This window comes from Panthera tigris, chromosome E3 (assembly GCF_018350195.1).
Source record: "Panthera tigris isolate Pti1 chromosome E3, P.tigris_Pti1_mat1.1, whole genome shotgun sequence".
Lineage (NCBI taxonomy): Eukaryota > Metazoa > Chordata > Mammalia > Carnivora > Felidae > Panthera > Panthera tigris.
Window position 1 is genome coordinate 9,477,025 of NC_056675.1, and position 22,690 is coordinate 9,499,714.

The window sequence follows — 22,690 nt, forward strand, 5'->3', positions numbered from 1 at the left end:
TCTGAGCTGTTTTCGCTTTCTGGCTATCGTAAAAAATGCTGCTATATTCACGTCCAAGTATAGTTTGAGTGCCTGTTCTCAATTCTCAGGGTATATGAGTACAAGTGGAATTGCTGGGTCATGTGGTAACGCTATGCTTCACGCCCCGCGGAACGGCCAGACCGTTTTCCACAACGAACGCACCACTTTACGTTCCCATCAGCAGCATACGAGGGGTCCGATTTCTCCATGTTCCCACCAACATCAGTGATTTGCTGGGTCTGTTTTTGTGGTTAACAGCCATGCTGGTGGAGCGTGAAGTGGTAGCTCCTGGCGCTTTCGATCTGCATTTCCCTAACGACGAATGATGCTGAGAATCTTTTCATGTGCTTGTGGTCATCTGTGTATCTTCTTGGGAAGAATATTCAGGTCCTTTGCTCATTTTTCAATTGGGTTGTTTTCACGTTGTTGTTGAGTTATGAGTGTTCTTTACATATGCTAGATACTTGACCTCTATCAGATACAGAATCTGCAAATACTCCTCCCCATTATGTGAGTTGTCTTTTCACTTTCTTGATAGCATTGACGCGCCAAAGTTTTCACTTTTTATGAAGTCCATGTCTTAGCTCAAGCCACTGTAACAAATATCCTAGAGGAGGCAGTTAAACAAGAAACCTTTATTTTTCACAGTTCTGGAGACTGGGAAGTCCAGATCAAGGCACCAGCAGACCCAGTGTCTGGTGAGAGCCTGCTGTCCAGTTGGTTGACAGCTGCTTTCTTGCAGCCTCCTTGGGCAAAGAGGAAACAAGCCCTCCTGTCACTTCTTATAAGGGCACTAATCCCATTCACTAGGGTTCCACCCTCATGAACTAATTCCCTCCCCAAAGCCCCACCTAATTCCATCACATTAGGGATGACGATTTCAACATATGCCGATTAGGGGCACAGGAACACTCAGTTAATAACAGCCCAATTTATCTGCTTTTTCTTTTGTTGCTTATGATTCTGACATCCTAAGAAACTACTGCCAAGTCCAAGGTTGTTAAGATTTACCTCTATGGGGCGCCTGGGTGGCTCAGTCGGTTAAGCATCGGACTTCGGCTCAGGTCATGATCTCACGGTTCATGGGTTCGAGCCCCATATCAGGCTCTGTGCTGGCAGCTCAGAGCCTGGGGACTGCTTCGAGTTCTGTGTCTCCCTCTCTCTCTCTGCCCCTCCCCCACTCATGTTCCATCTCTCTCTCTCTCTCTTTCAAAAATAATCAAACATTAAAAATTAAAAAAAAAAAAAAAGATTTACCTCTATGTTTTTTCCTGGGCGTTTTACAGTTTTATCTTGGACATGTGTGTAGGTCTTTGATCCACCATGAGTTGGTTTTTGTATATGGTGTAAAGTAAGGTAAGGGGTCCAGCTTTATTTCTTCTGCATGTGGATATCCAGTTGTCCCAGCACCATTTGTTGGAAAGACTTTCCCCCTATTGAATGGCCTTGGTACCCTTGTCAAAAATCGACTGACCACATCCACATGAATTAAGTTCTAGATTTCAATTCTATTCCATTGGCCTATAGGTCTATCCTTATCATGGCACCACACTGCCTTAATGACTATAGCTTTGTGGTGAGTTTTAAAATCAGGAGGTAGGAATCCTCCCACTTTGTTCTTCATTTTCAAGACGGTTTGGCTATGTGAAGTTCTCTGCAATGCCACAGGAATTTTAGGATCAGCTTTTCCATTTCTGCATAAAAAGCCACTGGGATTTTGATAGACCGCCCTGAACCTGTGTGCTGTTTTGGGGGTGAGGCTACGTTAACAATATGAAGACTTCCAGTCCATGAACACAAAATGTCTTCCCACTGTCTTCATTTTCTTCCAGCAACATTCTGTAGTTTCCAGTGGAAAACCCTTCCACCTCCTTGTTTAAATTCATCTCTAAGTAGTTTATTCTTTTTGATGCTGTTGTAAATGGAGATGTTTTCTCAATTTCTTCTTTGGATTGTTAACAGCTAGAGGAGTACTGGGTTTTTAACAGTAGAATAAATAAACATCCATGAGTCTATCCTGATATAAATAATCCAATAGTCAAATAAACAAATAAATAAACGGACACAGCGCCTCCTCACAGAATTCCAACTACTAAATGTAGGAGGGAAGAGGGAAACAGAAACTCAGCATCAGATCCACAGTAAGTAGTACTGCAGATAAGACCTACCACTGGATGTGCTAAAATTAGTGGGCAAAAGTCCCTGGAGAAGCAGGATTTGCACAGTCTCAAAGTTACCACTCCCCAGATACTCATTAACTACAAAGGGTAAGGTAGAAACTTTACGGAGGAGAAGCCCTGCAGAGACGAACCCAACCAGGAGATCAAGGCACAGGTCACTGGTAATGAACCCCTTTCAACAGTGTACTCAGAAGGGCACACACCACCTTTGTGGTATTCTTGCCTCCCTCCCTCCGAGCATGAGAAACCACTGGTCAAACCTAAAGTGGGGTGTGTTCTAGAAGATAATGGACTGGTACTCTCTCAAAATAGTGAGGTTAGAACAGGTGAAGGGACTATCCCAGATGGGAAGGGGTGAAGGAGACATGACAACTAAGTGCCAGGCAGGATGTCAGACAGGATCCTAGAACAGAGGGAGGACTTTGGTGGAAAAACTGATCGATTTCAAATAAGGGATGTTGTGTAGTCCGGGGCTGGCAAATCACAGTCAAGCACTGGCCCCGCTGGCTGACTCCTTTTGAAAATCAGGTTTCATGGCACAAGAACAGACACTCAGATCAATGGATCTGAGAATGGATCAATAGAATCAATTCTATTCTCAGAATAGAGAACCCAGAAATGGACCCACAAACGTATGGCCAACTAATCTTTGACAAAGCAGGAAAGAATATCCAATGGAAGACAGACAGTCTCTTCAGCAAGTGGTGCTGGGAAAACTGGACAGCGACATGCAGAAGAATGAACCTGGGCCACTTTCTTACACCATACACAAAAATAAACTCAAAATGGATGAAAGACCTCAATGTAAGACAGGAAGCCATCAAAATCCTTAAGGAGAAAGCAGGCAAAACCCTCTTTGATCTTAGCCACAGCAACTTCTTACTCAACACGTCTCTGGAGGCAAGGGAAACAAAAGCAAAAATGAACTACTGAGACCTTATCAAAATAAAAAGCTTCTGCACAGCGAAGGAAACAATCAGCAAAACTAAAAGGCAACCGACAGAATGGGAGACGATATTTGCAAATAACATATCAGATAAAGGGTTAGTATCCAAAATCTATAAAGAACTTCTCAAACTCAACACCCAAAAAACACATAATTCAGTGAAGAAATGGGCAAAAGACATGAGTAGACACTTCTCCAAAGAAGACATCCAGATGCCCAACCGACACATGAAAAAAATGCTCCACATCACTCATCATCAGGGAAATACAAATCAAAATCACAACGAGATACCACCTCACACTTGTCAGAATGGCTAACATGAACAACTCAGGCAACAACAGATGCTGGCGAGGATGCGGAGAAAGAGGATCTCTTTTGCATTGTTGGTGGGAATGCAAGCTGGTGCAGCCACGCTGGAAAACAGCATGGAGGTTCCTCAAAAAACTAAAAATAGAACTACCCTATGACCCAACAATTGCACTACTAGGCATTTATCCACAGGATACAGGTGTGCTGTTTCGGGACACAGACACCCCCATGTTTATAGCAGCACTATCAACAATAGCCAAAGTATGGAAAGAGTCCAAATGTCCATCGACGGATTAATGGATAAAGAAGATGTGGTCTATATATACAATGGAGTATTACTCGGCAATCAAAAAGAATGAAATCTTGCCATTTGCAACTACGTGGATGGAACTGGAGGGTATTATGCTAAGTGAAATTAGTCAGAAAGACAAAAATCATATGACTTCACTCATATGAGGACTTTAAGAGACAAAACAGATGAACATAAGGGAAGGGAAATAAAAATAATATAAAAACAGGGAGGGGGACAAAACAGAAGAGACTCATAAATATGGAGAACAAACTGAGGGTTACTGGAGGGGTTGTGGGAGGGGGGATGGGCTAAATGGGGAAGGGGCACTAAGGAATCTACTCCTGAAATCACTGTTGCACTGTATGCTAATTTGGATGTAAACTAAAAAAAAAAATAAAAGACATAAAAATAAATTAATTAAAAAAAAAAAAAAGAAAATCAAGTGTCATTCGAACCCCAGTCATGCTCATTCATACCCAGATGACCTACTACAGCTTGCTAAAACACCAGAGTCGGGGAGTTGTGATGGAGACCTTACAACCCACAAAGCCTAAAGTATTTCCTTTCTGGCCCCAAACTTTCAGGAAGTTTGCCAGCCTTCCGTTAATAGTTAACGATACTGTACCAATGTTAATTTCTTATTCTTGGTAACTGTATTATAATTTCATAAGATGTTAGCGTCAGGGGAAGCTGGGTGAGAAATAAAAGGAATCTTGTTTTGTACTGTTTTTGTAACTTTTCGGTAAGTCCAAAATTGGTGGGAAATAAAAAGTTTAAAAGAAATAATCCAGTGGCATCCTTATTCCAAGGTCTTCCCATCAGCTTCCCAACATCTTACACACTGTTTGCTGCCTCTTTTTGCTTCACTGTTCTCCCTACTAAGAATGTTCTTCCCTCTCTGTCTGTGGCTATCAAAGCTGTGTCTTCAAGGATGAACTCAAGTGCCACTTCCTCCATAAAATCTGCCCTCCTTCCTACCCATGCTCAGTGACGCCATGAAGCCGCACCTTGTAAGACAGTTCTTTACTTCCACATCTACGTCTCCTACCTGGTCATGAACAACTTAGGGTCAAGAATTATGGCTTATTCATCTCTGTAGTCCTTCAGCCAAGTGCTGAATCAATGTCTGATGACCTGGATTCCTCATGAACCCCAAGAGACAAGGGTTGGTGCCCTTGGGTCTCAAAAAACAAATCGTCAGAATTGCAGGAGAGAGAAAGGCCCGTGGAGTCCTACTGAGTGCCAAGTGCAGGGCCCGCGCACTAAGCAGGAGGCAGGCAATGGGAACTCGCACTGACTCAACACCTACTATGTGCCAAACACAAGGTCGGGCACTTCATAAGAGCTCTTCCTTTAAATTCTTATGATAAACCTGTTTCACCCATTTTACAGACACAGATTCAAAGACCCAAGGGCCGAGCAAATTACTGACGGTCCCACAGCCAGCAATCCAGAGGGACAGTGAAGGGCCTGGGACCTTCTCTGTCACTGCTTGTTACAACCCTCGCTATGCAACCCACAGACAAGAACAGACGAGAACCACGTTCTCCTAGAGACTAGGAAAACAAAGTCCTTTGGGGCCGTGCTGTCACTTGGGGTACCGGGTTGCATGAGAGGCTCCTGAGGCTGACGGTTTCATGCTCCCTCTGACAGATGCTTCCAGGAGAGCTGCCGCGTACTTGGCCACAGCAAGCTGCGGGGACACACCTGGGTTATGAATGCCACTGCTTCACTGCATCTGCAGCGGCTTCCTGCTAGAGAAGATGTGCACCACATCACACGGCGCACCTGGACGAGGGCAATGAGGACATTTCTCCAGGCCACCCTACTAGGAAAAGGTGTCCTCCTCTGATACCGACATACCCCCAGGCGGCTTAACGCCTACCGTTACGCAATGTCTAGTGGAAGCAAGCTAGGTGACCACTAGGTTCTTGGTCTCCATAAAGGGACTCAGTAGTTCAAGCAGCTTTTTCCTTGTGACTCCACAACCTCGCCATATAAATTCCATGTTGCTGTGGTGGGGAGAAGACTGTGCGAGGGGTCAGCCCCAGCTCTTAAATGCTTCCGGCTGGAAGTGACACACATCACCGGCTCTCAAGGGAGCTAAGAAACGTGGGGAAGCACAGAAATACACAGCGAGCAGTGAATGTGTGTGCCGCAGGTGTACGGAGCCTGCTAGAGGGCACGGGCAGCCAGTGGCAGAGCCAGAGGGAGTCCAGCTACTCAAGGACTCATGGCCTCTTAATTTTAAAATGGAGCTCTCGGGGCGCCTGGGTGGCTCGGCTGGTTAAGCATCCGACTCTTGATTTCAGCTCACGTCATGATCTTGCAGTTCGTGGGTTCGAGCCCTGCGCTGGGCTCTGCACTTACATCACAGAGCCTGCTTGGGCTTCTGTCTCTCCCTCTCTCTCTCTCTCTCAAAATAAATAAATATACTTTAAAAAATGGAGATCTAATTCACATATCATAAAATGCATCGTTTCAAAGTATGCAACTCAGTGGTTTTCGGAATATTCACCCACTGTGCGGTCACCACTGCTGCTTAATTCACAAGCATTTCCATCACCCCCAAAAGAAGTCTTCTACCCATCAGTAGTCACTCCCCATTCCTGATTTGTCTCCCCCCGCCCCCCTTTCTCTGGACATCAGGGAACTCTGGACAAACTTAAAGAGCCTCTAGCAGTCACACACACCATCCCTAATCCTGGGTCCCCCCACTGCCATCATTTTGTTTTCCTCATCTATTTATTTTTTTTCCTAAACAAATACGGATTGCAAAAATTAACATGTATTAAGCACCTGTAAGATGCCATTCTATTATTTCATGTCATCCTTACGATAACCCTCTGAGGCACAGGAGCAGTAGTTACCACACAGGCTAAAGTACCTCGTCCAAAGGCAGGGAAAGGATAAGTGGTAGGACCAGGATTCAAACCCAGACCAGCTGGCATCACAGCCACCCTCTCCATTTACTTGCCTTTCAAAACCTTCTCAGAGCAGGGCAGAGTTATTGATGCTTCCATCAATGCTTCACTGAATGAGAGTTCATTGTGCAGTTAACATCCTGGCTGTACTGACAGGTGAAAGCATTGCTCAAAACTAAACCATCCCTGGAGACACACAGAGGCTGGTGTCTGGCTGGAGCTACCTCGCATCTCTGTACCCCCAGTGCTCAGGAGGCCTGGCATAACGTGAGGCTCAGAATACGCTGCTACACGACTGAAGCGACAAAATCTCCTGGGCCAGACTCGCCACTCCACACCCGATGGCCCGGCCTGCTGGCCCTTCAGCCAGGAGCACTGGAACGGAATCAGGACTGCTTTCTGACAAATCTCAGCTCTGCCCATGGTCACTCAGGGGGCACGAAGCCAAGCCAGGCCTTTCAACTTCCACAGCAGCGTGGCAGGACACTGCACGTGGGAGGTGCCAAGACCCTCAGGGCCTCCACTTTGGCCTGCCTGCCTCCTGCTTCTGGCAAAGGGACTCTCCACACTCACTGCCCTGGATTCTACTGCTTTCCCCATGACGCTGAGCCTTCTCTTGCTCCCACCCCCCAAAGGTCTGCCCTTGCAGGAGTATAACGGAGACTGAAGTTCTCTGCCTTTACCCAAGCGGGTCCCAGGAAGGGCTCCCTGTGGGCCATGCTCCTCTGTTCTATGGAACGCTCCCTCTGCCCAGGCCTGAGCCGCCCTCATCCCGTCGGTCGTGTCCACACATGGGCGCAGTCCCAGCACCTCTAACAGGGCCTGGTACTCACAAGTGCCCTACCAACACCTGCTGGATACGGGACCCGCTCCGCTGCCTTATTCAGTGAGCCTCAGATGAAGGCCCAGGGAAAGGGCTTCTTGTATTAAACTGGCCCACTTCCTTTTTTCAGTAATGCTTGCTGTTCGTTCCCATCCTTCTCTGGCTTGCCTTCTAGGAAGTGCTGAGCTGAGTGTTTCTGTGCTTAACCCAATAGCTTCCCTTGACCGCCTTTTGGTGCAATTACCTGCCTCCCAGTGTACTTCTCTCAATGACTAGACTCTCGGCTTTTAGTTGGCTCCTTGGTTTGGGGTTTGGCTGAGGAGAGGATTGGCCTTGGAACTCAACTAACTTAAAACCCAGCTGAGACATGAAAGAACATGGGCCTTGTAGGCAGACAGACCGTGGTTCAGATACGCCACCTACACACGGTGGGACCCTAGGCATTCTTGTCACTCAGCCTCAGTCCCCTCACTGACCATCCTCACGGTGTTAGGATGATTACATGAGATATAAAATACCCAGCACAGGACCTAACATGCAACAGACACTCAAAGGTTACACCATACTTGATCTTAGCCAAAAGGCTGAGAAGCAATCAAAGGTTACACTGGAACCCTCTTTTCACTTCAGAATTTTTTAAATAAACACATTTATTCATGTTTTTGACACGCAGATCAAATCCAGAAATATCTAGGAAGACCTAGAGTATTACAGGGAAGGTACCCAAGTTCCTTCTCTTTTTCAATTATAAAATGATTAACTATTAAAAAAATTTTTTTTAATGTTTATTTCTGAGACAGAGAGAGACAGAGCATGAGTGGGGTAGGGGCAGAGAGAGAGGGAGACACAGAATCCGAAGCAGGCTCCGGGCTCTGAGCTGTCAGCACAAAGCCCAACGCAGGGCCCGAACTCCCAAACCGCAAGATCACAACCTGAGCTGAAGTCGGTCACTCAACCGACTGAGCCACCCAGGCGCCCCTAAAATGATTAATCATTGAATTACTGAATAAACGACTAATTGCAGGAGGAACTGGAAACATTTAAATCTTCATACCTAGACGGGAAACTAAAATCCTCCAAAAGGTTCATATTGCATCTTAGAATAATCTCAAAAAATACAGATCAGACCCAACATTGGCATCTGGGCTCAATCAAAATGTAGGAGGAAGCTTAGCAGGAAAATAGGGAGAAAGGGGCCATAATCATTCATTCACCCATTCATTCCTCTTCAGTTGGTATTCAGCAAGAGTGCCTGCCTTACATGGCACTGTACCACGCACTGGCTGACTCTCATGCCAATGATGGGGAGGTTCCCTGTTCTTACTGAATTCACGTTCTAGTCCAACCACACTGCCATTAGGGAGAGAGAGAGAGAGAAGTAGGCTCTCCTTTTATTACAAGCCACTTCCATATCCTTTACAGGGGTAGATGGAGGAAAAAGGAAAAAACACCAAACAATTATATCAGTGAGAGCGACTATGAGTTTTTGAGCAAAGGGGGGGTGATAAAAGGGGGGCTTGGAGGGAGTGCCTGGGTGGCTCAGTCAGTTAAGCATCCGACTCTTGATTTCGGCTCCCGTAGTGATCTCACGGTTCTCGAGATCGAGCCCTGTGTCGGGCTCTGTAGTGACAGTGCGGAGCCTGCTTGGGGGGCTCTCCCTTTCTCTCTGCCCAGCTTGCACACATGCACTTTCTCTCTCTCAAAATAAATAAATAAATAAACAAACAAACAAACAATTAAAAAAAAAAAAAAGCAGGGCTTGGAGATCAACCAGCATGGATAGATCTTGAGAAGTGCTAGAGAGGAGTGGGAAGGAATTATGGATTCAGGGGGGCCAATTAGGGGCCACTGCAGCAGGAAATGAAGGAGTTGCGATAAGACCACAGCAGGGGAGAGAGAGTCAAAGACTAAAAACAGACAGGACTGCATGGTGGTAGAAACCGAGAATGAAGAGGAAGGCAGAGGTCAACCGGTCTTTTGCCTTTAGAGCTTCAGGGACCAGGAACTGGGTGAGGTCACTAACAGGGAGAGAGACCTTGCTGGTGGGGTTTCAGGCAGGTGGAGCGAGCTTTTCCATCTCTGTTGCCATGCTACACGACCTTTTAGAGTTTGCAAAGCACATTACATAAAGGACGGCGCTCAACCTATCCACATGACACTGTGTGGTTTCTTAAACAATCACAAAGGTTCTGAAACCCTTAACTGAAACCAACGATGCTCTTCACAAGACTACAAATCCCAGCCAGGAAACCTGCTGATGTTTGGAATGAGTCCCAACCCAAACCCCACCCACAGAAGCAGCTGAGCCCAATTGGCTAACACATTCCATCCCTGTTTGCAGTGTTGAAAACCGACCCCAAGTGACCTACAGATACAGTCAACACCTCTGGATTCGGAGGTGAGCATAAGTTCATGTGTTCCAACACGGCCCTCAAACCTTTGTACAGACCCAGCCTACCCAATGCAGTGAGGTGGTATGCCAGTGAGGATCAAAGTATCACAAGGTCACAGTGCTGTTACGTGAGCACCAAAGGAACAAATCATATGGAAGGGAGGCAGGGGGTGGGAGGGCACCGGAAAAGGCACTGAAGATTAAATGAGGGGAGATTAAAAAAAAAAAAAATGACTAAACATAATTCATAAATTTCACCTAGAAGCAAATTATGTAAATCCCACATCAGAGGGCACCTCAGAGCCTGGAGCCTGCTTTGGATTCTGTGTCTCCCTCTCTCTCTGACCCTCCCCTGATCATTCTCTCTCTCCCTCTCTCTCTCTCAAAAACACATAAAGATGAAAGAATCCAATTCCCTGAGAAACAGTCCATGGCTGATGATACCACCATCTGGCCCATCGTTATATTCTAGTTTAGCCTTGAAACAGATTAGTTTCAGGACGCCTGGGTGGCTCAGTCAGTTAAGTGGCCGACTTCAGCTCAGGTCATGATATCGCAGTCCGTGAGTTCGAGCCCCGCGTTGGGCTCTGTGCTGACAGCTCAGAGCCTGGAGCCTGTTTCAGATTCTGTGTCTCCCTCTCTCTGACCCTCCCCCATTCATGCCCTGTCTCTCTCTGTCTCAAAAATAAATAAACGTTAAAAAAAAAAAAAAAAACTGATTAGTTTCTGGGAGGTGCGTGTCCAGTCCTCTGAGCCATGTGCAGGTGCTGTGCAAAGATCAGAATCCCTCCCCCTCCAGCACCCCAATCAAAGGAGATTTCCCCCCTCCACAGTCACCTTTTTACAAGTGAAAGAAAGCCCCCACATCAGCAGTTTTCTCCACAAGACACCCACAAGGACCAGGTCCCCGAGATGCTTTGTTCACTATATACTCCAGCGTCAACCGAGTGGCCACACCAACCAGCATCAGGCATAACAGGCTGATGACTTTGGTGCCAGTGGACCCGACCCACAGGAGCCACCAGCCTTCTAAGAGCCACAGTCTGCCTGATGGGACTCCTCCACCACCTTCACACACACACACACACACACACACACACACACACACACACACACACACCCTGACAGGTACGCGACTAATGTGAACACCTCACCCAGGGAGGGGGTTGGGAAAGGAACAACGCTTTCAGGATGTAAAAGACTAAAACAGTAGGGTACAGATTTAAGCGGCGTAAGATTCCCAAATGAGCAATTCACCCAGAAGGGAGGATATTGGCAGTGAGAGGGTCTGAAAACCCACTACAAGAATACGCTGCTCTGTCCTAGTCACATCATCCACCTAGTTCAAAGCCTTCCCATCACTTAGCATGGATCACAAGACCCCTTCAGATAAGCCCCAGATTGCTTCCAAGCCCCAGGCAACCTCTACCCTACACCCCCTGGGGGAAGTGTGCCTTCGTGGGTTCAGTGAAATCCCACCTACCCTCCAAGACCCAAATCAAATGTCACCTCTTCTGTGGAGCCTTGCATGACCCCTATGTAAAAGCAGCTCACCCTGAGTGTTCCCCAGCACATGCTGGGCTCAGCACCAAGGATAAGCATCTCACACGCTCTATCTCCAGAACGAACTCAACACATTCTGCCATAATTGCTTGCTTTGTGTTTGCTCTCCTCCCTGACAGAATTCTCAAGCGCCTGCACCAGGCTCTAAACAGACTCTTAGAACCTGAGGGCCAAATACGTGGTTTTTAAGCATCATTCCACAGGGATGGAAACACTGCCAAGAATGGGGAGAATTAACCGCTGGAAAATAAACACCTTTTGAACTGTTCCAGGAGGCAGGTGGAGTGTGGATTCTTTCTCCCACTTCATGGCTGAACCAAATAAGGCCTGGAGCAAGCCAACACCTGTATAAGCTGGTATGCTACCTCTGACCCAGGAGCTTCTCCCACCTGCCAGGGGAGTCTAAATCTCTGTCGAATGCCAGACAACAGAACTACACAGAAAAAGAAGCTTTGTTCTGTAGCCTATATGATGATGATGATGATGATAATAATGGACTGGCATTGTCTCTCTCTATATAAGATACTCATTTCATTTATGTTTCTTATACTATAACATACAGTGAGACGTATTGAGACATACTGAGGGGCACCTGGCTGGCTCAGTAGAAAGGACGTGTAACTCTTGATCTCAACGGGTGTGAGTTTCAGCCACGTCAGGGGTAGAATTTACTTAAAAAAATAAATATATATTTTTTTTAATTAAAAAAGAAAAGACAGACATACTTACCGGTGTTTTGGTATTGGAAGTGGGGAGGAACAATCATATTATTGAGCAACTACATGGATTATGTGATTTCCCTTCCACCCAAAAAAAAAAAAAAAGAAAAAAAATCCTGTACAGTCAGAAAATGAGATAACACAGCACAAAAGGAGAGCAAAGGTTCTGGAGGCAGAGGGGCCCTGGTGAGGCCTCAGCTTCACCCTCAGCCTTGAGCAAATGACTGCATCTCTGAGATGGCCTCCCCCGCTGTGAGGTGGTCATGAAAACACCAGCCTTTTGGGGTCATCGGAAGAACTTAAAAATACACACACACGCACACAATATTGGGTGTGTGCATGCACACACGTGTGCATACATAATACAAACTTAACACAGAGTCTGGCATACATTCTCCTGAAATAAAAACACTCTTTGCCATTAGCATTGCATGGTCACAACTGACCTGAGAATTCTGAATTTAAAAATGCTGAGTCTCTGCCGGTGGGAACATAATAAGGTACTGTTTTTGGAGGGGAGTTTAATACCAATTGACATTTAAAGTCACACCATTTCTATAAACACACACACACACACACACACACACTCCTTTGTATTATTTTTCTCGATAAAGAAAATGTCGCAGTGGCAGGCTATGAAGGACATTCACAGTCTCTATTGCATATTTCTGTAATAGTCTTTTTTAAATAAAAAAGCACTTCTTTTTTGGTAAGCAGAAAAAATACATTTTTTATAAAAAGTCATTTCTCCATTTCACTTTTTTTCTGATTTTCATTTTTAAGTGAATCTGCTATGCAATAAAAAGTTAAATCCCAAATTAGGTATCATTTGATAAACCATTATGTTGTTTGCCCCCCATAAGAGGTCAGACTCATGGGGGGTTTGTCTGTTTTGTCATAGCCAAACCTTCGATACCTAAGTAGTGCCTGGTACATGGTATTCAGTATCTGTTAAATAATACATTTAAAAGCTCATAAACATTGTTCCAGCTCTTCTAATTCTAAGAATTCATACTACAAAAATAGTTGCCCAATGGCACAAAGATAAAGAACAAAGGCTGCCGCAGAATTCATAATAGCAAAAAGCTGCAAAAAATACATTTTTTCCCAATAATTCTGGTTACTGGAATATTCTGTCATTTTAAAAAAGAATGAGGTAGATCTTTAAAAAGTGATAGAGACATCATGGTAAGGAGTAAAAAGCAAGCCTCAAAACAGTATGACTGTTTAACAGTATGACTCTGTATTTAAAATTTAAATAATAAGGGGTTCCTGAGTGGCTCAGTCAGTTAAGTGTGTGACTTCGGCTCAGGTCATGATCTCACAGCTTGTGAGTTCGAGCCCCGTGTCAGGCTCTGTGCTGACAGCTCAGAGCCTGGAGCCTGCTTCAGATTCTGTGTCTCCCCCTCTCTCTGCCCCTCCCCCACTTGTGTTCTCTCTTTCTCTCTCTCTCTCAAAAATAAACAATCATTAAAAAAAATTTTAAATAGTAAAAATAAATAGTAAAAGATTTCTGTCGTTTTAAGTAAAACAAAGTTAGATAATAAGTGTCTTTATATGTGAAGGAAAATATCTGGAGAACACGTATTATACCACCAGTGATGATTTTTTTGTCTCAGTGTAAGGCTATGAGGGATGTTCACTGGATACACTGTGTATTTCTATAATTTTAATAATGAGCACTTAATAGTTTTGTAAACAGAAAAAAATACATTTTTATAAAAACAGCCATTTCTCCATCTCATTTTTTTCTGATTTTAATTTTTTTTTTTTTTAGTTTATTTATTTATTTTGAGAGAAAGAGAGTGCAAGCATGAGCAGGGAAGGGGCAGAGGGGGAGGGGGTGGGAGAGAGAGAATCCTAAGCAGTCTCTGCGCTTGGGCTCAAACCCACAAACCGCAAGATCATGACCTGAGCCAAAATCCAGTCAGATGCATAACCAACTGAGCCACCCAGGCACCCCTCTGATTTTAATTTCCAAATGAATCCGACATAGAAGTTAAATCCCAAAGCATTACATTGAGGGCCCACAGGCCCGATGTGGTTTGCCAAAAGGCACACGGTGCTAGTGTCATAGCTGGAAGTCACGTTCCGTGACCCCCAGCCCTGTGCTTTGCTCCTTCCTAAGGCACAAGGAAGCAGAGATGTTGCAGGGGCAGCTGGGATCTCTGGAACCACAGAAGGTCATACAGCTACAGAAGCTTCCATCAGGGGGAAAATTTTTTGTTTAAAAGCTAAACTCTTCTTAACCTGAAACGCTCCATAGGTTTAGCAAATAAATGTTCTAGATTTGCCAAGCAGTCCCGATTCCAAATACTCTCCTGAGCACAGGTGGACTTCTGTAACTCAGATCCTGACTTTCAAAGGTTAAGGAAGAGCCAACTCAGAGACACTGGCAGGTCCCAAAATGTTAGGTTTGTCAGGCAACCAACCAAACCCGTGGCCTTTCACAAACTCATACCACCCAGAAGTATTCACCTGCCTTACGTCGGCTTCAGTCAATGCTCTTCCCAGGTGCTGAGGCACATCCTTGGGGTTCTCTCTGTCTCAAACCTACTTGCTGTTTTCCCCCAAGTGCTAGACACAAAGAATCTGGGACAGTTAAGACCCCTCTGCAGTTTTCAACACCCCAACACAACTGAAGGCTAATATTCCATTCTCTGAAATGCAGCCCTGTTTTTTGGACACTCGAGACAATGATGAAGCTATCTGCCCGATGAAACAGTTTCTCATCTCAGCTGGTACACAAACCAGGAGAGAAACACAAGGACTGTCCATTCTCTCAAAAAAGAAAAGAAGACCTCCGCAGAGGGCCACCGAGAAAAGAACGCGTTCCCTTCTGGGTTCGCTGCTCTACCAACTACGACTCACAACCACCCAAAGGGGAGCCATCTGCATGGGCAGAACTTGCGAGGAGTTGGAACCAATGTCTCCTCCCCAAACGAGAGGGCCCGAGGAGTAACAGCGCAGTAAGGACACTGGATCCCAGAGGGTTAGTTAACTGATCTGCTCACACGGAAGGTCACCGTTCTCAGTGGCACCCTCCAAGCCTCTTTTGATGCTCAGAACCTCAACCCTGTGTGGGTGGCAGACGGGGCTGTATCAGTAGCTGCACTCCCGCGGAGGCAACAAAGGCTCCAAGAAGTTAAGGGTCCTGCCAAGGTGCCAAGATTCAAATCCAGAACTGCCCACTCCAGCCCCATCTCCCTGGATGCTAGAGCTCTAGAATCCCAGCCCAGCCAAATTCAGAGGAAAGGCTGTGTTTTGTGGGTCTGAGAGAAGGGGCGGCCACCTTCACTGAAAGGGACCCAAACTCTTCCGTACTGGTCATCAGCTTACACAACGGGCTTGAGAAATGTAAGCAAAATGTCGAGGTCAAGTTCCCTGCAGCCCCTTCATCTCCCAGGAGACCTTGACCTCTTACCCAATTCCTCCCACGAGCTAAGGGGGTCACGACTAATCAGCAGACCCCGGCAACGATGTGTCGCAGCGGCCGCCAAGGCACCTGCCCTGGAGGGGGCACTGCCCCCCAGGGATGCCCTTGCCCGCGCCCCGTAAGATTCTCAGGAGAGGAAGGGCTGGCAGGCTCCCCTGAGCCCTCGACTGAGTCCACCTGATGCTGCAGGGTCGGATTCGGGTTCCAGTCGCATTCACAGAGCATCTCCTACGTGAGTTACCGCAATAACTTGGCCTTCTCCTGAGGCCCATTGTACAGATGGGGAAACTGAGCCTCAGAGGGGAAAAGCGGCTTGGCCGAGGGTGGCGGAGCGGAGATTGCAGCTCGAGCCCTCTGACACCGAGGCTCGGCCCTCGGCGGAAGGGCCCGTCGGGCGCCCTCGGCCGTGAAAACCACGACCCTCAAGCCTCCGCGAGAGGTCAGCGCGAGGGGAAAGGCCGCCCCTGGAAGAGCCAGGGTGGGAGCCGCGCTTTCCGTGAGAGCGCCAGTTGAGACACGCAGCGACCCGGCCCGAGAGCCCGCCCCAGCGCCGAGGGCTCGGACGGCTGAAGCGGCCGAAAGCCGTCCGGCCCAGGAGCGCCGACACCCAGAGCCCCGGCGCCCTGACCTCTCAACCCCACACCCACGAAAGCACGCACTCACCGCGGGCGGCCAGGCAACACTGTGGCCACCTGAGCAGGACGCAGGCCCGCACCACTGAGGCGCTACCACAGCCCGCGCCGGCCGCGGGGGTGGAGGCGTGGCCTTCGGGACGCCGCCCCGCCCCACCGAGCCGCGCGCGCGCTGTCAGGGCCGGGCTCCTCGGCCCCACGCCCCCCCCGCAAATCCGAGCTGTTGGTACGGTCCAGCCCGGCCGCGCCCCCTTAGCGGCCCCGCCCCGCCGCCGGGCCAGAGAGCCTGGCGCGGGGCTCTCCCGGCGGCGGGCGTCTCAGTGCTCGTTACGCTGCCGGTACCCGGGCGGGCTGCCCCGCTTCGTGATTGTCTGGCCTGCTGCTGCCGGCTGCCGCTTGCGTGTGTTCGCGCTTCCTCTCCTCCGCGGCCCAGTTCCCTAACCTAGTTCGCGGAGGGCCGGGACGGAAATGCGGGCCTGCTTGGGGTAGGGGACGGGAGGTGATCAGGCTGGGGGCGAGCACTGCACCTCGGAGGCGGAGAGGGGGCAGAGGGCGCCTCTGGCTGGAAAGGTCTGGCCGCTTTGGTCGTGGTTAAGAACCCCACCTCTGGGGGCGCCTGGGTGGCTCTGTCGGTTAAGCGTCCTACTCCTGATTTCGGCTCAGGTCATAATTTCACGGTTTTGTGAGTTTGAGCTCCGCATCAGGCTCTGTGCGCTGACCTCTGGGAGCCTGTTACTGGTTTTGGAGGACTAGGCGATATAACTTGTGTTTCTAAAAGATTTAACTCAGTGCAGTAGTAAGTGGTCTAGAAATGGAAGTCGTTGCCAGTAGTGGTAGTCGTCACAGCGGTAGTAGTGGAGGCTCTGTTGCAAATTCCTTTTGGAACAGTGGGCAACTCACTTCTTTCAGAGCCCATTCTCCATCTTTAAAGACGGGACCAGCCAACCAACAACAATAGTTTGAGAGAGATTATTCCTGTGGCCCCAGTTCTAGGCTTCTGGAGCCAGTCTGTCAAGAACCAGTCTGATCCATACCATTGAACCAGTCCCTCCAACAGATGTGATAAATGTAATAGCCCTCAGGGTTAGGTGCACCCTGTCCAACCAAGCAAAGAAAGGTGTAACTCTTTCACTTGGCCCTCAAGAGAGGGGTGGGGAAATTCCTCTTCCAGATCTCTGCTACTCCCTCCCACCTTCCCAATATCTTGTTGAACATCTTCCCTGGGTGTCCCTGGGAGGCTTCAGCCTTTGACTCTGAATCCTTGTACCCTGCTTCCGTGAAGCCACAAATTACGACACTGATCGCTAATCATAGATCACTGAGGCAGGAACAGACACCTTCTTTTGCTTTTCCCCATTGAACCAGTAACCGAGTCCTATGGATTCTATACCCAGGACCCTCCCTCCCCCTTCTCACCTTATCTGCTGCCTCTGCCCTAGTTCAGGCTTCCCTGGGTTCAACTCTCACCTGGATGATGTCAGCGGTTCCTGAAGACTGTGCGTGTCACTCCGGTTTCTTCTACACCCACTTCCAGGGAAGCTTCTTCACGTACCTCTCTGCTCACTGCCCTGCCTTCCTGTCCCTGTGTCGTCCTCCCCAGAACACACTCTTGCTGGCCCGCTGAAAAAAAAAGTAGGTTGGGTGCACACTTCACACTCCACACCAATATACATTCCTGATGGATAAAAAATTTAAAGGATGTAAAAAAGAAGAAAAAGGCAAAGTCCTACAAGGAAACATTGGAGAATTTCCCGTTAATCTCCAAAAGGGAGTTCTGAGTTATGACAAACTCCGAAGACATAAATGAAAGGTTGGGAAATCTGCCTACATAAAAATAAAAACTTGTGTGCCAAAGACCTGCAGACGGGAGGCACCTGGGTGGCTCGGTTGGTTAAGCATCCAATTTTGGTTCAGGTTATGATCTCTGAATTCATGAGTTCAAGCCCCCTATCGGGCTCTCTGCTCCTGATCCTTTGTCCCCACCCCCGTCTCCCTCTGTCACTCCCCTGCTTTCGTACTCTCTCTCTGTCTCAAAAATAAACATAAAAAGAAAAAAAAATACCTACAGGCAAAGTCAAAAGACAAATGAAAAATATTTGCTATTATTAAGAATCAAAGGACTAGTTTCCCTCATAAAGAGCTGCACTAATTAATGAGAAAAAACGAATTAACATAAGTGGACAAAAGATATGAATCATCAGTTCACAGAAAAAAAGAAATACAAATGGCCTTTCACCATTGGAAGAGTTTTTCAACCCCACATGTAAAAGAAATGCAAATCAAAACTCAGTTGGGATAACGGTTTTATTTTTTTATTTTTTATTTTTTTCAATATATGAAATTTATTGTCAAAATGGTTTCCATACAACACCCAGTGTGGGATAACCTTTTTAATCTATGATGATGACAAACCCCAAAAACTTGATGAGACACTGTGGGCGGAGCCATGGGGAAATAGACACTGTCATTTATTGTTGCTACATCAGTACATGAATATCACCCAGCTATAAAAAGGACAAATGAGGAAGTTCACTGCTGACATAGAACAATCTCGAATAAATTGATTTCAAAAAATGAAAGTGATAGCAGTTGTAGAGACCTACTGTTTGTGTTTTCAGAGAAAGTTGCTGCGGTGCCTGGGTGGCTCAGTCGGTTGAGCGTCCGACTTCAGCTCAGGTCACGATCTCGCGCGTTCGTGAGTTGGAGCCCCACATTGTCCCGATCTGTGCTGACAGCTCAGAGCCAGGAGCCTGCTTCCGATTCTGTGTCGCCCGCTCTCTCTGCCCTTCCCCCATTCCTACTCTGTGTCTCACTCTCTCTCAAAAATAAACATTTAAAACATTTAAAAAAGAATTAAAAAAAGAAGAAAAAGAAAACACTATTTACTTACCCTAAGTTGAATGCATACACACTTTTTAAAAATACCCAAACAACCTTGTCTCTGGCCAAAGAACCAATTCTTTTACTGGTTCCCAGTCCCTAAAGATTAGTAACTACACACTTGATTTTTCTGAAATCAAAATCAGACACATGTGGGTTTCGGACAAGAGTTTCCTGCCAATTCTCCTCCTTTTCCCCTTTATCTTCACTGCCCAGAAAGAATCACCTCTTAACTTGTTTAGCACTTTATTCTGGTCCTTATTTCCATGCTGATAAATAAATGTCTTTGTGGCTGACTGTTGTCCCATATTTGAGGTGTTACCTCTTCAGTCCTGCTAATGGTCATTAAAACCACAACCTGACTCCCTTGCCCGCGCATTTCAACATAATTACTTATAACTTACTTTACTTCCTCTACTAGTCATCTTTATAATTGAAGCAGCAGCCTTGGACCTTTCTCCATCCGTCCACTGCAGGCATATCTCTTCATACTCCATGATGACGTTATCATGATGTATCCTTGTCCTTGTTGCTCTGTGCCCCCACCTCTGCTTCCCACGTTCAGCCGTCTGCCCCTCGACATTTTCACGAATGAGCTTGATAATGTTTACATTGTATACGTGTTTTTGGCTTTGCCTCACGTGGGAAGTCCAGGCAACAAGCGGCATTGACACTGCTGTAACATTGGGCAGAGTGTGCACAGATGAGCCAATCAGCCCTGTGACTTCAGGGCTCTTCCTGTGCAGCTGCCCTCTTTCCAAAGGTTGGAAATCAGTCCTCATAGCAGGTGCACAATCAAAGTGTGTGGAAATGCAAGGGTGTTCAAAAGCCAGCCTTATCTTTCCAGTTTGGTCTTTATGACTTTCCTCCACAAACTCTATACTCCAGCAAAATTGAACAAATCCTGGTATGCGCTGTGCATTTTTACTCCTCTGAGCCATCAGGAATGTCATTCTTGTTTCACGTTTCTATGTCTGTGTCCCACCAATGTGCCCACCTCCGAAAAGCTGCCCTTAGCCCTCCTGGAGTGATGGCTTCTCACTACTGTCCAGCCCTCCAAGGCCCCAACTATTTCCTACTTTAAGTCACATCTCCAGAATATTGGTCTCCTTTTGATCTGGAGTCCTTCCAGGTCATGTCTGTGTCTGGGGTCTCCTCTGTCTGTCTCTCTGCCCCCAAGTCTTGCCAAATACAGGCAACAGGAGGCATGTGTTAGATGAGCCACAGAGGATTCGGGAAAGGTGGGCTGGAGTTACAGAGACTAGACTGGGGTCGGTGGGAGCTAGGGACTGGACTGTGGTCATTGCAGGACAAGGACTTGGTGGCCTGTCCAGGGCCCTGTTTTATTGGGTTTTGGAGCGGGGGAGCCATCGCCACTGAACAGGTGCAGGTGTGACCGCATTAACAGTTCATCGTGAATGTGTGATCTTTTAAGGGAGTGATGGGGGGGTGGGCACCAGGGCTATTATCTGCTGCAGGCAGTCCAGTCCCACACATTTCCCCCATAAGGTTCTCCAGAACATGAACAATGTGAAAACTCATTGCACCTGCAACAAAGTGTCTTTCCCTGGGAGCAGCCTTTAAACTGTAGCATCCTCCAAAGCTAATCTTACCTTGTATCACTTTTGATCACCATGATCCCTTGGAACCTTCTCTTGTTCTATAGAACCAAATGCTTATTGAGCACTTGTAATGGGCTCCCACTTGCTATTGGATAGAGGGGACTAACTACCATTTATTGAGTACCAAATAGATCCCAAGCTCTGGGCGCTTCACTCTCTACATGTTACTGCAAATCTTCTCTCAGAAGTATACATGGGACGCCTGGGTGGCTCAGTCAGTTAGGCAGTTAGGGGTCCGACTTCAGGGGAGGTCATGATCTCACTGCATTGGGCTCCGTGCTAACAGCTCAGAGCCTGGAGCCTGCTTCGGATTCTGTGTCTCCCTCTCTCTGCCCCTCCCCTGCTTGCGTGCTCTCTCTTGCTCTCTCTTAAAAATAAATAAACATTAAAAAAAAAGTATACACTTTTATCCCCACTTGACAGATGAGTAAACAAAGGTTCAGAGAGTGAAGGGATTTGTCCCAAGTTCCCCAAGATCCTACAACTAGTAAGGGTGAACTATGACAAACCTGGTGCCCATGTGAGCTTGTCAAGTTTGTTCAAACCCTTCCCACCTCACCCCATCCCTGGGAGTGTCAGGCTGGGTCTTCCCCAACCCCCCTTCCCCCCAACCCTACCCTGGGACACCCACTCAGCTCCTGAGGTCTCTGTTCAGCTCTTACTTTGGAGTGGTACCATTCCCCAGGTTGGTATGGACTCCCCACACTTGTGCCCAGGCAGCCCCCTCTGCTGAGGGCTCTGGCCTTAGCCTCTCGGGGCCCCTGTTCCAGGGGCCTGACTCTTCTCTACTCCTTCTGACTCAGGCTTCCTCTTTCATGGGCACGCAGATTCTTTTTTTTTTTTTTTTTTTAATGTTTATTTTTGAGAGAGAGAGAAACAGAGAGAGCACAAATGGGGAGGGGCAGAGAGAGAGGGAGACACAGAATCCGAAGCAGGCTCCAGGCTCTGAGCTGTCAGCACAGAGCCTGACACCGGGCTCGAACTCACGAGCTGTGAGATCATGACTTGAGCTGAAGTTTGACACTTAACCCACCGAGCCACCCAGGTGCCCCATGACCTTGGAGTTTCTTTAAGAGTCTTCATGCCCAGGGCGCCTGGGTGGTTAAGTCGGTTGAGCGTGGAACTTCAGCTCAGGTCATGATCTCACGGTTTGTGGGTTCGGGCCCCCACCGTCCGGCTCTGTGCTGACAGCAAAGTGGGTCGTAGGTCAGCTGGGCGCTCAGAGAAGTTGGGTCGACACCGCCCACAGATGCAGAGGGGTGCGGCGGGTAAACTGAAGGCAGCCTCCTCACTGCTCAAAAATGCTAAGTGTCACACCAGCTCTCTGACGTGGTGTCTGAAATGCCACCAGGGCCCTCCAAGTCTGTCAAATTAAGCATCGCCCTGGCCCTCTTCCCTCGGGAGGTTTCCATAAGCATGCAGGGGAAATGATTTTGCAGATTTCCCGATGCCACAGGCAGATTTCCTGATACCTGCAGGGCCAGGGATGAGGCAGTCACCCAAGCGCAGAAGCACAGAACCTCCATCAGGAGGTCAAGGGCCAAATTCTGCTTTGACTGATAACCAGATGCGTGGTTAGTCTCTTTATTTCCCTTCCTGGATAAGAAATCAGTTTCCTTATCCGCAAAATGGGGAGTGGGGGCGGGGGCAGGTATCCTGTGCCTGCCTTTGCCACTTCTCACAGGCATCCTGAGGCTTGTGATCATGAGCAAAAGGATGGATGTGTGACAGTGGGGTAGAAGGCCAGTACACAGGTGAGCCTCACTATCAAAGAGGAGAGGAGGGTAGAGCCTGAAGACGCACCTCCCTGACCTCTAAGCCCACGGCCAAACCTCATGCCTAGGACCCTGGACTTCCTGAAGCTCTTCGATGAGCCCTTGGTCTTGTCCCCACTCTTACAGGGGAGGAAACTGAGGCAGGGAACTAGAGCAGCAGCCCCTTCTGGCTGGGG

The 22,690-nt window shown here is 47.6% G+C and overlaps 1 protein-coding gene across 1 annotated transcript in view; it reads right to left on the reverse strand.

Annotated features, from left to right (window-relative positions):
* LOC102971734 (NADPH--cytochrome P450 reductase) overlaps window positions 1–16,334 on the reverse strand; it is a 62,726-nt gene extending 46,392 nt beyond the window's left edge. Inside the window, exon 1 of the mRNA XM_042972405.1 lies at window positions 16,269–16,334. The gene's annotated coding sequence lies outside the window, so the exon portion shown is untranslated. The remainder of the gene's footprint in view (window positions 1–16,268) is intronic.
* Between the last annotated feature and the right edge of the window lie 6,356 nt (window positions 16,335–22,690).